This window comes from Lactuca saligna, chromosome 9 (assembly GCF_052625555.1).
Source record: "Lactuca saligna cultivar CGN05327 chromosome 9, ASM5262555v1, whole genome shotgun sequence".
Lineage (NCBI taxonomy): Eukaryota > Viridiplantae > Streptophyta > Magnoliopsida > Asterales > Asteraceae > Lactuca > Lactuca saligna.
The window spans coordinates 134,185,716-134,199,920 of NC_136425.1; positions in this window are offsets into that span (position 1 = coordinate 134,185,716).

Below are 14,205 nucleotides of genomic sequence, written 5' to 3' on the forward strand. Positions count from 1 at the left end.
GCTTTTAAGAAAGGAATCCATGGGCTGCTTAGGGCTTAAGCAGTCAGATTAGGGTTTCCTGGTTTAAAACCCTAATAGCCTACATGTATAAATAGCACCCTTAAGCCCCAAAAACGGGATGATGAAATCCTCTAGGGTTTTGGATGATTTTGGGCAGCCTCCTTCTCTTCTCTTCTTCATCCTTTTGCTCTTGGTGTTTATCAACCATTAGAGGAGTGACATTTGTGACTCTAAGCTTTCTAAAGTCAATTCAAGAAGGATTTGAGATTGTTATTGATACATAACAATCAAGGTATGATCTAAACCATAATTATATGTTATATTGATTATCATATGCTAGATTTAGGGTTTATAGTCTTGGATAAATTGCATGTACAATAGAGAAACGTAGATCCAAGATTAGGGTTTGTAAGAGCACATAGGATGTTCTTATGACTAAAACCCATCAGTGGTATCAGAGCCTTGATTGGTTTCTATTGTATTGATGCCTTGTTAATTTGTTCATGCTTGAAAAATTCGATTTTTGTGAGCCTGCCTGATGGACTCAGCGAGTCCTATTGTGGACTCGGCGAGTCCCATTGTGGACTCAGCGAGTAGGCCCCTACTCGGCGAGTCCATATGGGTACTCGGCGAGTTCAAGCGTCAGAAAGAGGGGATTTTAGGATTTCTTGTTGTTTTACTCATGGATACTTGCCTTATCTGTTTTAGATCATTAAAATACGATTTTATTCATATTTTTTAGTATATCCTTGATTAAACAAAAGTTAACTACAATTTGATTAGATAATAACTTCCTTATATGATAAAGATTGGATTATTTGTATTAATTGGGTAACTTATTTTGCAAGTAATTGAAATTAGGTCAAATATAGATAATGATGAAATTAATTGTTTAATTTATATTATTTGTTATTTGATCCTTTTGTTATGAAAAGTTTCAGTTTTCCCCTTTATGTTTTATAGTTTAAATTTGAACTCAAAAGTTAAGTTTTGAAATTTAAATAGTTGAAACCCTAATTTTTTGAAATGTTTCAAAACTTGCCCTCAAATTTTGGAATTTAAAAGTTGATTAAAAGTTTAATTTAGGAATGTTAACTTCTAAAACCCTAGTATTGTTTTTGAAAAGTTCATATCACACCCTTATGGCTTTATTAATTAATTAAGGCGTATAATTAAAAGAGGTTTAATAAATCCATAAAAGTTTTGGTTTACATTTAATTGAATTAAAAGTATAATTGTTAAATTTGACCACCTAGTATTTTAAAAGTGTAAAATACACCCTATACTATATATAACATTAAAAGTCTAACATTATATATATGTATGAGTAAAAGTCAGTCTTACCGTTAGTAGGCCTCATTCACGAAGCTGGTCTATAACGGGTGTTTAAAGAAATTGCCTATAATATGGCGATTGAATGGGTATCCACTCTTACCCACCGCACTCTTGACTAGTGGAGGGTCGTTAGCCGAACCGGTAGGATAGGACAAAACCTTCCATTATAAGTATAGTGAAGTACAAAAGTAAATAAAAAATCTTAGTTACTTTAGGCAAAAGTGAATTGATGCAATTCCATGAAATTACACTCTGTGCCCTTGCGAAGACGTTAGTGGAGCGTGTGTGGTTTACCGGCACACTAAGTGGTTCTATACAAAGGTAGCAAAGGGTGACTCAATGTTTGTCATAGTTCGGTGGAGTGTGTGTGGTTTACCGGCACATCGAATAGGTGACCGTAACATGTGAGGGCACCATGTAAGTTTGCATGGTTATTCACACCCGCTTTGTGATCCTCGGCATCCCAGTCACAAACAAGACGGGCATATCGAGATTTAAACATGCCATTGAAAAGTTCAATGAATCTCAAAGGATCTAGGAGTTTTCGTAGATTTAAAACTTAAATTTCTTTTTCGTTTTTCATGGTGGAAAATTAGTTAATCGTCATTCACTAACCTTCAAATATTCTGCAACTACATTACGGCATCCCTTTTCTAGGTTGTAGCGTATTGTGTTGGGTCCTAGCCTTAATATCTCATTTGGGTGATTTATTAAGGACTCAATCAATCAACTAACTTGAATTTATGTTTTCTCCCATTTTGTAGATGTCAATGTTCGACAACTATGTTCTTCCCAAGTCCCATGGAACAAGCATTCCACATGAAGATGATATTCCACGATTCGATCTAGGAACAAGAGATCATGCTTTACTTCCTCCTCCTCCTCCCGTTGTTCTCCCTAACCCACAAGATCGAAGAATTGAAAGGTTCAATGTCACTAAAGCCCTATTGGAAATGAAACATGAAGATGGTAAACCCGTGTGTGCCCACATTCTAGGAATGAAATTGCACATTGATAGGTTGAAAATGTTAGGTGTGTCATTCCTGGATAAGTTGGCTGTGAACTGGGTTCTGCAGTCACTTCCCGAATCATATAATGAGATCAAAAGAAAGTATTACATGATGGATTATGACGAAAGCCTCATTAACCTAACTTACATGCTCATTGCTGCTGAATCAGAAAAGATTTGGCAAAGCAATGGAGCATATTTGTTGGGAAAGTCAACCAACCATGATTCCAAGGACGTTCTAGGAGAACCGGCCTGTGTTTGCTGCTAAGAGAAAGGGCGTTGGATACAAGTTTTCCATAAGAGCCTTAAGAGCCCAGAAGATGGGAGAGTCAAAGAGTATGACTGTACATCAGGTATAATCCACTATCTAACTCCATTAAGTTCCTATTCATTGATTCTTAATACAGTGTGCGAGATCCTGACTGGCTAGAGGCTAAATCGCTCCTGAATGCCCGTAGGCGATCCTCCATCAACTCTATGATCCCTTCCTTGATCGACCCAAAAAGAATGGGGGTCGACTCAAGGATGCCCCTGGTGATCTCCGACGTGATGAACTCACGTAGCCTCTCGTCAATCGGCTCGGAGCCTGATCCCGAACCTGACCCCTCTCCTGAACCACAATCTGTCGGTCTCGGTCTAAGTACCACCATTCTGCAAAACATCATAATAATCATTAGTGATACCGCTACTTTCTGAGGGATCTCAACTACTTACAGGTTCCCTGGTCTCATCTTGGCCTTCCTTGGTTCGGGTACGGATCCTCTGCTTTCAGTAGTACGGGCCCATACTACCTTCCACATCTATCCGTACCTTCTCCAAGGAATTCCTCGACTCCACCAGATCCCCTTCACTACTGCTGATCTAAGCTATACTCATCCTAGGCTTGCCCTAGGGAGATCTCTAATTCTACTCTAACCAGTCCTCAACTGCTGCAGGCCTCATTATGATGCCAATTGGCCATTACTCGAATGCCATCACACGTGACGAGGCTCAGATAATCCTTTGAGTACCGGACTCGTCCCTACAACAGTTGGACTCAAACAAGAGCTACACAGTAGGATCAAATTCGACACTCTAAGATTATCCAATCCTGATTACATGTGATGTGACGCATTCAACTAATGGCTAACTCCCATTATTCAGAGTCCCGCGGAGCACGAAGCAAGCAGCATTCAGACTAGGGTAACAGTCTCACTTAACTCTATCCACTGTCAGGAACTGAGCTAGCATATAGTGCTAAGCTCACACTAACAGGCATAACCTATTCAGGCTATCCTACTTACTGTCTACTCCGTAACGAGCATGCAATTTCTCACACAACTGAAACACAAATAGTAGGCACATAAGTCATCACTCCTAGATCCTTAGTCCTATTCTAGCATGCGGTTCTACGAAAGCTGATAAACATAACATAAACTTGTATGGGTACTATGGGGAATACTTACTTGAGCTCGGCCGGTCGCGCACGTCACACATATTGCTCTTTCTTATGACTCTTTTCCAAGTTTTAGAGAACATTTTCTTTTAGAAATTCTTTCAATCCCTCGATTTGAGTTCAGACACTCCCGAAGGTGTGTCCGAATCCCTCAAACCAGGGCTCTGATACCAACTTGTAACGACCCAATTTTCACAACAAAAATTTTTGTTTAAAAACGTTACTTTAGAAAATATTAATAACTAAAACATCATTCGATCATCCATAATATAAACTGAACCATGTCCGAACACCAAAACATACAACTAATCAGAATATCAGAGTATCAATCCCAGAAAAGCTCGTAAATGCGGAAACCGAAGAGGGTGTGTGTGTGACATGCTGCTACCGTGCCGGCTCCTTTCCCCTAGTTGAGGAGGTACCTGAAACCAAAACTGAAACCGTAAGCACAAAGCTTAGTGAGCTCCCCCATAATACCCCATACCATACAAGCATTTAACAAATAACATGTAATTAGGAGATACGGGCCCCGCCCACACTCGTGAAGATACGGGCCCCGCCCACACCTCACTTTCTAAGAGATACGGGCCCCGCCCACACTCGTGAAGATACGGGCCCCGCCCACACTTCGCTATCTGGGAGATACGGGCCTATCCCACACTCCATTCTCGGAGAGATACGGGCCTCGCCCACACTCAACCGCCAACTCTTATCATACAAGTATCACACAGACAACAAGTATAGACAACTCTATCATACTGACATATATCATAATCAACTCAACTAAGAGATACGGGCTCAGCCCACACTCTAATACTAACGTCTCATCTATACGGGCCGGCCCTGGTGCCTTAGACCCGTTACTACTGGAAGGGAACTCACCTCGAAATAGCTGCTGGTCTGTGTGGGAATTGATCACCTACTACTGCTGCTGCTGCTGCTCCGGAAACTCCCCGGCTGTAATTCCCACAATATACTTAATCATATACTGCTAACTGTCCTTTGGGTAAAAAGACCATTTTACCCCTGGTCTAGCCCTAAGTCAATTCGAAGTCAACTTTTAGTTGACCCGACTCGCCGAGTGGATCTCCACTCGCCGAGTCCCTGTCCAGACAACTATCCTGGGTCCCTGATTCTACTCGTCGAGTTGGGCTATGACTCGACGAGTTCATCTTCTAAACTGACCTTCAACTCCTTCATCCTACTCGCTGAGTTGTATGAACAACTCGTCGAGTTCATCTTCATCCGAAGAACACATATGCTAAGACTCGCCGAGTTGTATGAGCAACTCGCCGAGTCTGTTCTTGATCTATGAAGATTGCCTTGGACTCGCCGAGTCAGAGCATTGACTCGCCGAGTCCTATCATGGGTGAGTTCAGCTCCCAACTCACCGAGTCACCCCCTGTGACTCACGGCTCAACTCGACACATCATGAAGGGACCAGTCCAGTGACTCGCGACCAGACTCGTCGAGTCACATATACGACCCGCCGAGTCGCAGCCATGCATCCATCAAACACGTCGATTTGCTCAATTCCAGTCCATGCCATTCACAGATCTGGGCTTCTAGGACACAAATCACACGTAAAGTTTCCAACTTTACGTGTAGATATTCACCAATATGGATTTTAAGGCTCAAAGTGCACCAAAAGAGGTAGATCTAGGGCTTTCATGCAATATGACCCCATAAAGGCATTAGATCCAAGCTCCAGGGACTAAATCATGCCTAGATCTAAAGTCTAACAACTTATTACAACCCACAAAGCACAAACAAGCTTGGGGAAGAGCCCAAGAAGGACTCCTATGAAGCTAAAAGAGATTACAAGCTTGAAAACAGGGGGGAAACGAGCTATACCTCAAGGAAAACGTTGGGATGACACAAAGATGCCTGGTCTCCTTCTCCTCTTCTCGATCTACTCTTCTTTCTCCTCAAAATCTTCAAGAACACTTCAAAAGCACTTCAATCTCTCAAGGAAATAAGGGAAAAGTGAGGTTGGGAGTTCTGGGGGTGAATGGGGACGAGGTTGGGGCGGAATGAGGGTTTAAATAGGGTGCAAACCCTTGAAATTTAGGGTTTCATCCAGCAGCGGTGACTCGCCGAGTCCGGGATATGGACTCGCCGAGTCGCCAACTTAAACGTGTCCTGAGTCTCGTCCCTACTCGGCGAGTCGGACCTTATGACTCGCCGAGTCCAAGGCTAAAATAGGGAAATGCTCAAATAAAATTCACATACCGGAAACCAAGTGCTACAAATCTCCCCCACTTATTTTAGACTTCGTCCTCGAAGTCTGCTGCTCGATCCTGAAACAGCTCGGGGTAATGCTCCATCATCTCGTCCATTGGTTCCCAAGTCCATTCCGAACCCTTGCGGTGCTGCCATTGCACCTTTACTAGTTCTACCCTCTTGTTTCTCAAAGCCTTTGACTTCCTGTCAAGTATTGCGACTGGGCGCTCAATGTAATTCAAGCTGTCATCAACCTGAATATCCTCCAATGGTACTACCGCTGAATCGTCCACCAGGCACTTCCGCAGCTGCGAAACATGGAAAGTGTTGTGGATCTGACTGAGCTCGGTTGGCAGATCCAGCCTATACGCCACCTTGCCCACCCGGGCTACAACCCTGAACGTCCCGATGAATCTTGGGCCCAACTTGCCCTGCTTCCTGAATCGAATGACGCCTTTCCAAGGCGACACTTTCAATGTCACTAAAGCCCTATTGGAAATGAAACATGAAGATGGTAAACCCGTGTGTGCCCACATTCTAGGAATGAAATTACACATTGATAGGTTGAAAATGTTAGGTGTGTCATTCCTGGATAAGTTGGCTGTGAACTGGGTTTTGCAGTCACTTCCCGAATCATATAATGAGTTCAAAAGAAAGTATTATATGATGGATTATGACGAAAGCCTTATTAACCTAACTTACATGCTCATTGCTGCTGAATCAGAAAAGATTTGGCAAAGCAATGGAGCATATTTGTTGGGAAAGTCAACCAACCATGATTCCAAGGACGTTCTAGGAGAACCGGCCTGTGTTTGCTGCTAAGAGAAAGGGCGTTGGATACAAGTTTTCCATAAGAGCCTGAAGAGCCCAGAAGATGGGAGAGTCAAAGAGTATGACTGTACATCAGGTATAATCCACTATCTAACTCCATTAAGTTCCTATTCATTGATTCTTAATACATAATGTGATAAGATTGCATTTGAATGTTTTGCAAGATCGGTGAAAAGAGAGGAAACTTAATGAAATAGCAAGATGAATCTAATCACGAAGACATGGATTCGAAGATTAGACTTTGAGCTTAGATAGAGTTGTTAGGAATAACTATTACATAGTTTTTCAGTTGATTTTGCATTGTAAGGACAAATGATTTCCGCTGCTTTTGTGAATAAAATAAATTTTGGTTTAACTCATTTATTTATTTATTTATTTCCTTGCAATGAAATCGTTATGAAAAAATTGGCATTTGTATATTTCTACAACGAATGGATGTGATTCTTAATTATGATAATTTTGGAAATGTCGAGAATTTACAAAATAAGGAGAGTTTCTCATCGCCCAAGTTTCAATTGGATAGAGACTTGTAATTATTCAACAAGTATTGCATGATGAATGAGAAATTTCATATTTGGAAATTAGACTAATTCGTTGACAAAGTGTCAAGTGAAGGACTAGGAGATCGAGTACACAAAGTTGTGTGTTGATCAAGTCCACCACAAGAGTAATAAAGATATTCGTCATGATTTACTAAAGGTTTAGCAAATATGATTACACTTATAAGATTAAGTGTAATTCTGAATTGATTGAAAGAGTTTAAGTTAATAGCAGAACGAAGAAGAAGAATCAAGTAGGCAGAAAGATAAAAGTTTCTCTATTCTAAGAAGAAGGGAGAGTACCTTTTATTATGTTTTATGGAAGATCTTAATGATTAAGAACCATATCTCAATTGATCCTCTAAGTGAGTCTTAGTACAATTGTATGTCTAAGAAGAGGGATCGAGAATTCAAGAAATGGTTAAATCAAGAAGTCAATCATAATTCATTCCAAAAACAAGTCTTAGAGTTAACATTGTGACATTGAGTGACAAATCTTAAGAAGGTTTATAACATTCACCAAATGTGGAAAGTTGTGATGACCTGGATAAGACAAAGACCAACTAGGACCAATTTTGTGAAGTGTTTTGTCTTGATAAAAGCTACACTAACTCTTGAATATTTGTTAGTCAAGAAATATTTATTGACAAGAGAATCTCATATGTCAAGGAGTCAGTGGGAGTGTTAATGGTCTTGAAAGGTCTCAAGAACAAATCAAGAATAAACCTTATCAATCATCACTAGCACAAGACTTGAGGTTTATAACCTATCGTGTTCACGTTATTTTGTTTCTGTGCCATTCCAATTGAGTTAATTATGCATGTGAGTTCCATGAGTTCTCATTTGAATGCACAAAAGGCAAGCACCTTGATCAATGAAAAGAACATTGATAAGAAAGGGCGAGCTGCTTAACTACTTGGAAGACATGGCGTAACGACCCAATTTTCACAACAAAAAATTTTGTTTAAAAATGTTACTTTAGAAAATATTAATAACTAAAACATCATTCGATCATCCATAATATAAACTGAACCATGTCCGAACACCAAAACATACAACTAATCAGAATATCAGAGTATCAATCCCAGAAAAGCTCATAAATGCGGAAACCGAAGAGGGTGTGTGTGTGTGTGACATGCTGCTACCGCGCCGGCTCCTTTCCCCTAGCTGAGGAGGTACCTGAAACCAAAACTGAAACCGTAAGCACAAAGCTTAGTGAGCTCCCCCATAATACCCCATACCATACAAGCATTTAACAAATAACATGGAATTAGGAGATACGGGCCCCGCCCACACTCGTGAAGATACAGGACCCGCCCACACTTCGCTATCTGGGAGATACGGGCCTATCCCACACTCCATTCTCAGAGAGATACGGGCCTCGCCCACACTCAACCGCCAACTCTTATCATACAAGTATCACACAGACAACAAGTATAGACAACTCTATCATACTGACATATATCATAATCAACTCAACTAAGAGATACGGGCTCAGCCCACACTCTAATACTAACGTCTCGTCTATACGGGCCGACCTTGGTGCCTTAGACCCGTTACTACTGGAAGGGAACTCACCTCGAAATAGCTGCTGGTCTATGTGGGAATTGATCACCTACTATTGCTGCTGCTGCTCCGGAAACTCCCCGGCTGTAATTCCCACAATATACTTAATCATATACTGCTAACTGTCCTTTGGGTAAAAAGACCATTTTACCCCTGGTCTAGCCCTAAGTCAATTCGAAGTCAACTTTTAGTTGACCCGACTCGCCGAGTGGATCTCCACTCGCCGAGTCCCTGTCCAGACAACTGTCCTGGGTCCCTGATTCTACTCGTCGAGTTGGGCTATGACTCGACGAGTTCATCTTCTAAACTGACCTTCAACTCCTTCATCCTACTCGCCGAGTTGTATGAACAACTCGTCGAGTTCATCTTCATCCGAAGAACACATATGCTAAGACTCGCCGAGTTGTATGAGCAACTCGCCTAGTCTGTTCTTGATCTATGAAGATTGCCTTGGACTCGCCGAGTCAGGGCATTGACTCGCCGAGTCCTATCATGGGTGAGTTCAGCTCCCAACTCACCGAGTCACCCCCTGTGACTCACGGCTCAACTCGACACATCATGAAGGGACCAGTCCAGTGACTCGCGACCAGACTCGTCGAGTCACATATACGACCTGCCGAGTCGCAGCCATGCATCCATCAACCATGCCGATTTGCTCAATTCCAGTCCATGCCATTCACAGATCTGGGCTTCTAGGACACAAATCACACGTAAAGTTTCCAACTTTACGTGTAGATATTCACCAATATGGATTTTAAGGCTCAAAGTGCACCAAAAGAGGTAGATCTAGGGCTTTCATGCAATATGACCCCATAAAGGCATTAGATCCAAGCTCCAGGGACTAAATCATGCCTAGATCTAAAGGCTAACAACTTATTACAACCCACAAAGCACAAACAAGCTTGGGGAAGAGCCCAAGAAGGACTCCTATGAAGCTAAAAGAGATTACAAGCTTGAAAACAGGGGGGAAACGAGCTATACCTCAAGGAAAACATTGGGATGACACAAAGATGCCTGGTCTCCTTCTCCTCTTCTCGATCTACTCTTCTTTCTCCTCAAAATCTTCAAGAACACTTCAAAAGCACTTCAATCTCTCAAGGAAATAAGGGAAAAGTGAGGTTGGGAGTTCTGGGGGTGAATGGGGACGAGGTTGGGGCGGAATGAGGGTTTAAATAGGGTGCAAACCCTTGAAATTTAGGGTTTCATCCAGCAGCGGTGACTCGCCGAGTCCGGGATATGGACTCGCCAAGTCGCCAACTTAAACGTGTCCTGAGTCCCGTCCCTACTCGGCGAGTTGGACCTTATGACTCGCCGAGTCCAAGGCTAAAATAGGGAAATGCTCAAATAAAATTCACATACCGGAAACCAAGTGCTACAAATCTCCCCCACTTATTTTAGACTTCATCCTCGAAGTCTGCTGCTCGATCCTGAAACAGCTCGGGGTAATGCTCCATCATCTCGTCCATTGGTTCCCAAGTCCATTCCGAACCCTTGCGGTGCTGCCATTGCACCTTTACTAGTTCTACCCTCTTGTTTCTCAAAGCCTTTGACTTCCTGTCAAGTATTGCGACTGGGCGCTCAATGTAATTCAAGCTGTCATCAACCTGAATATCCTCCAACGGTACTACCGCTGAATCGTCCACCAGGCACTTCCGCAGCTGCGAAACATGGAAAGTGCTGTGGATCTGACTGAGCTCGGCTGGCAGATCCAGCCTATACGTCACCTTACCCACCCGGGCTACAACCCTGAACGGCCCGATGAATCTTGGGCCCAACTTGCCCCGCTTCCTGAATCGAATGATGCCTTTCCAAGGCGACACTTTCTGGAGAACCATATCCCCGACTTGGAACTCCAAGTCGGATTGACGCTTATCGGCGTAACTTTTCTACCGACTCTGAGCAGTTTGAAGTCTGCTCCGGACCTGCTGGATCCTCTCGGTCGTCTCTAGCACCACCTCGGTGCTTCCCATGACTCTCTGGCCAACTTCACCCCAACATATCGGGGTTCTGCACCTCCACCCGTACAACATCTCGAACGGCGGTCGGTCAATACTCACGTGATAGCTGTTGTTGTAGGAGAACTCAGCCAAGGGAAGATAGGTATCCCAGCTACCACCGAAATCCAACACACACGCCCGCAACATGTCCTCTAAAGTCTGGATGGTCCGCTCACTCTGACCATCTGTCTGCGGGTGAAAGGCGGTGCTGAAATGCAGACGAGTGCCCAACTTGCCATGGAATTTCTTCCAAAATCTGGAAGTAAAATGCACATCCCTGTCCGAGATTACCGATACTGGCACTTCATGCTGTGCCACAATCTCCCTGATATAGATGTCGGCCAATTTTTCGGCCGATATGCTCTCCTGGATTGGAATAAAGTGAGCACTCTTGGTCAATCTATCCACGATGACCCAAATCGAATCCACTCCACGTGCGGTCCTGGGAAGCTTTGTGATAAAATCCATCATGATATCTTCCCATTTCCACAGTGAAATGTCCAACGGCTGCATCTTGCCATGCGGTCTCTGATGTTCGGCCTTGACCTTCCTGCAGGTCAAACACCGCTCGACGTACCATGCCACATCCTGCTTCATGCAGGGCCACCAGTAATCCGGACGAAGATCCCTATACATCTTCGTCGCCCCAGGATGAATATAGAATCGGGACTTGTGCGCCTCCTCCATCAAAATCTGACGCACGCCTCCGTGATACGGCACCCACACCCTACGGTGTAGTGTCAAAAGTCCTCTGCCATCATAATCGAAGGAGGAAACCTGACCCACCACACGCTCGCTCTTCCGATGCTCCTCCTTGATAGCCTCCTGTTGAGCCTCCCGAATCTGCTCCAATAGGGGAGTCACCACGGTCATCCTCAAGCAAACGTCCCTGATCGGCACCGCCTTGCGGCTAAGCGCATCGGCCACCACATTGGCCTTCCCCGGGTGGTAAAGGATCTCGCAATCATAATCCTTCACCACGTCCAACCACCGACGCTGCCTCATGTTCAGATTCGGCTGATCCATAAGATATCGCAAACTCTTGTGATCCGTGTATATAGTACAGCGGACCCCATAAAGGTAATGCCTCCAAATCTTGAGGGCAAATACAACTGCCCCCAGCTCCAAGTCGTGGGTAGGATAATTAGCCTCGTGAGGCTTCAACTGTCTCGAGGCATAAGCGACCACATGGCCTCGCTGCATCAATACTGCTCCCATACCTGTGATCGAAGCATCACAATAGACTACGAAGTCCTCTACTCCCTCTGGCAAGGTAAGGATCGGAGCCTCGCACAATCTCTGTCTGAGAGTCTCGAACGCCGCCTGCTGCTCAGGCCCCCAATGAAAAACCACCGACTTCTTGGTTAGTCGGGTGAGCGGCACTGCTATCTTGGAGAAGTCTTGAATAAATCTCCGATAATACCCTGCCAGCCCTAGGAAGCTCCGAATCTCAGATGGAGACCTCGGGACCTCCCACTGCATCACGGCCTCAATCTTGGCCGGATCTACCAAAATACCCTTCTGGTTGACGAAATGACCAAGAAACTGCACCTCGCGCAACCAGAACTCACACTTGGAGAACTTTGCGAAAAGTATCTCCCTCCTCAAAGTCTCCAACACCTCCTGCAGGTGCTCCTCGTGTTGCCCCTGTGTCTTGGAATATACCAAGATGTCATCTATGAATACTATCACCGACCAATCCAGCATTGGTCTGCACACGCGGTTCATGAGATCCATGAACGCGGCTGGGGCATTCGTGAGCCCAAATGGCATCACCACGAACTCATAATGACCATACCGGGTCCTGAAAGCAGTCTTCTGTACATCCTCATCTCTAACCCTAATCTGATGATAACCGGAGCGTAGATCGATCTTGGAGAACCAATACACTCCCTGAAGCTGATCAAACAAGTCATCTATCCTCGGAAGTGGGTAACGGTTCTTCACCGTTACTTTGTTCAACTCCCGGTAATCAATGCACATACGATGCGACCCATCCTTCTTCCTCACAAATAAGATCGGCGCTCCCCAAGGCGAACTGCTCGGCCGAATGAAACCCTTGTCTAACAGCTCCTGAAGCTGTGTAGACAACTCCTGCATCTCAGGGGGAGCAAGTCGATACGGTGCTTTGGCTATCGGAGCCGCACCAGGAACTAGGTCGATCCTGAACTCAACCTGCCTCTCTGGAGGTATCCCCGGCAAATCCTCGGGAAACACATCCGGGTAGTCACGAACAATAGGAACATCATCAATCGTCGTCTTGCCCTTCACCCGGGCATCCAAGACGTAACCTACAAAACCGGCGCAACCCTGCTGAACGTAGCGCCTCGCCCTTGCGGTGGAACAAAAGGTCGGTCCTTGCTGGGGCCTCTCTCCCTGAATCACTATCTCTCCCCCGCTTGGGGTCCTGACCCGTACTAACTGCTGCGCGCAATCTATCACCGCCCCATTGGGGCTCAGCCAATCCATGCCTATAATCACCTTGTTCCCACGCAACGGAATGGGAACCAAATCTACCAAATAGCGCTCCTCGAACAAACGCAGCACACAATCTCGGAATAACATCGATGCACGCACCGATCGATCGTCAGCGATCTCCACTTCCAAAGGGCAATCTAACTCACCCGATGGCTCATGAAACTTCTTGCTAAGTGCAAGGGAAACGAATGATCGGGATGCTCCTGAATCAAATAACACTTGAACTGGGAGGCCGTTCACATGGAACGATCCTAAGGCATACATATACATATAGAGCACATATCAATAACATAACATCATCATAAAAAATATAAAGGGAAAGAATCATACCCGTCACCACATCGGGTGCGGCGCGTGCCTCCTCGACAGTCAACTGGAATGCCCGACTCCTCACCACTGGAGCCTCTGCCTTGCCCTGCCGACCATCCGTGATCCGCAGGGTCGCTGGAGCTGGTGCCTTTACTGGCGCTGCAACTGTCAACTGGGGGCAATTGGCCTTCTTGTGGCCCCTCTGGTTGCAGTGAAAACACAGCAACTCGGATGTCTGAATAGCTGAAACTGGAGAAGTACAATCCCTGCTAAAGTGCCCTGTCTTGCCGTACTTGTAGCAGCCTCTTGATCCCATCCTACATATCCCCACGTGCGTCCTGCCGTATTTCCCGCAGCGGCTCGATCCTGAATGACCTTTCGGCCTACCGTCTGATCCCTTGGGCTTCTTCCCCGAAGCCCCTCCTGCCTGACCGTCCTCTAGTTTCCGTTTCCGGATGTGCTCCAAATCTATCTCCCTCTCCC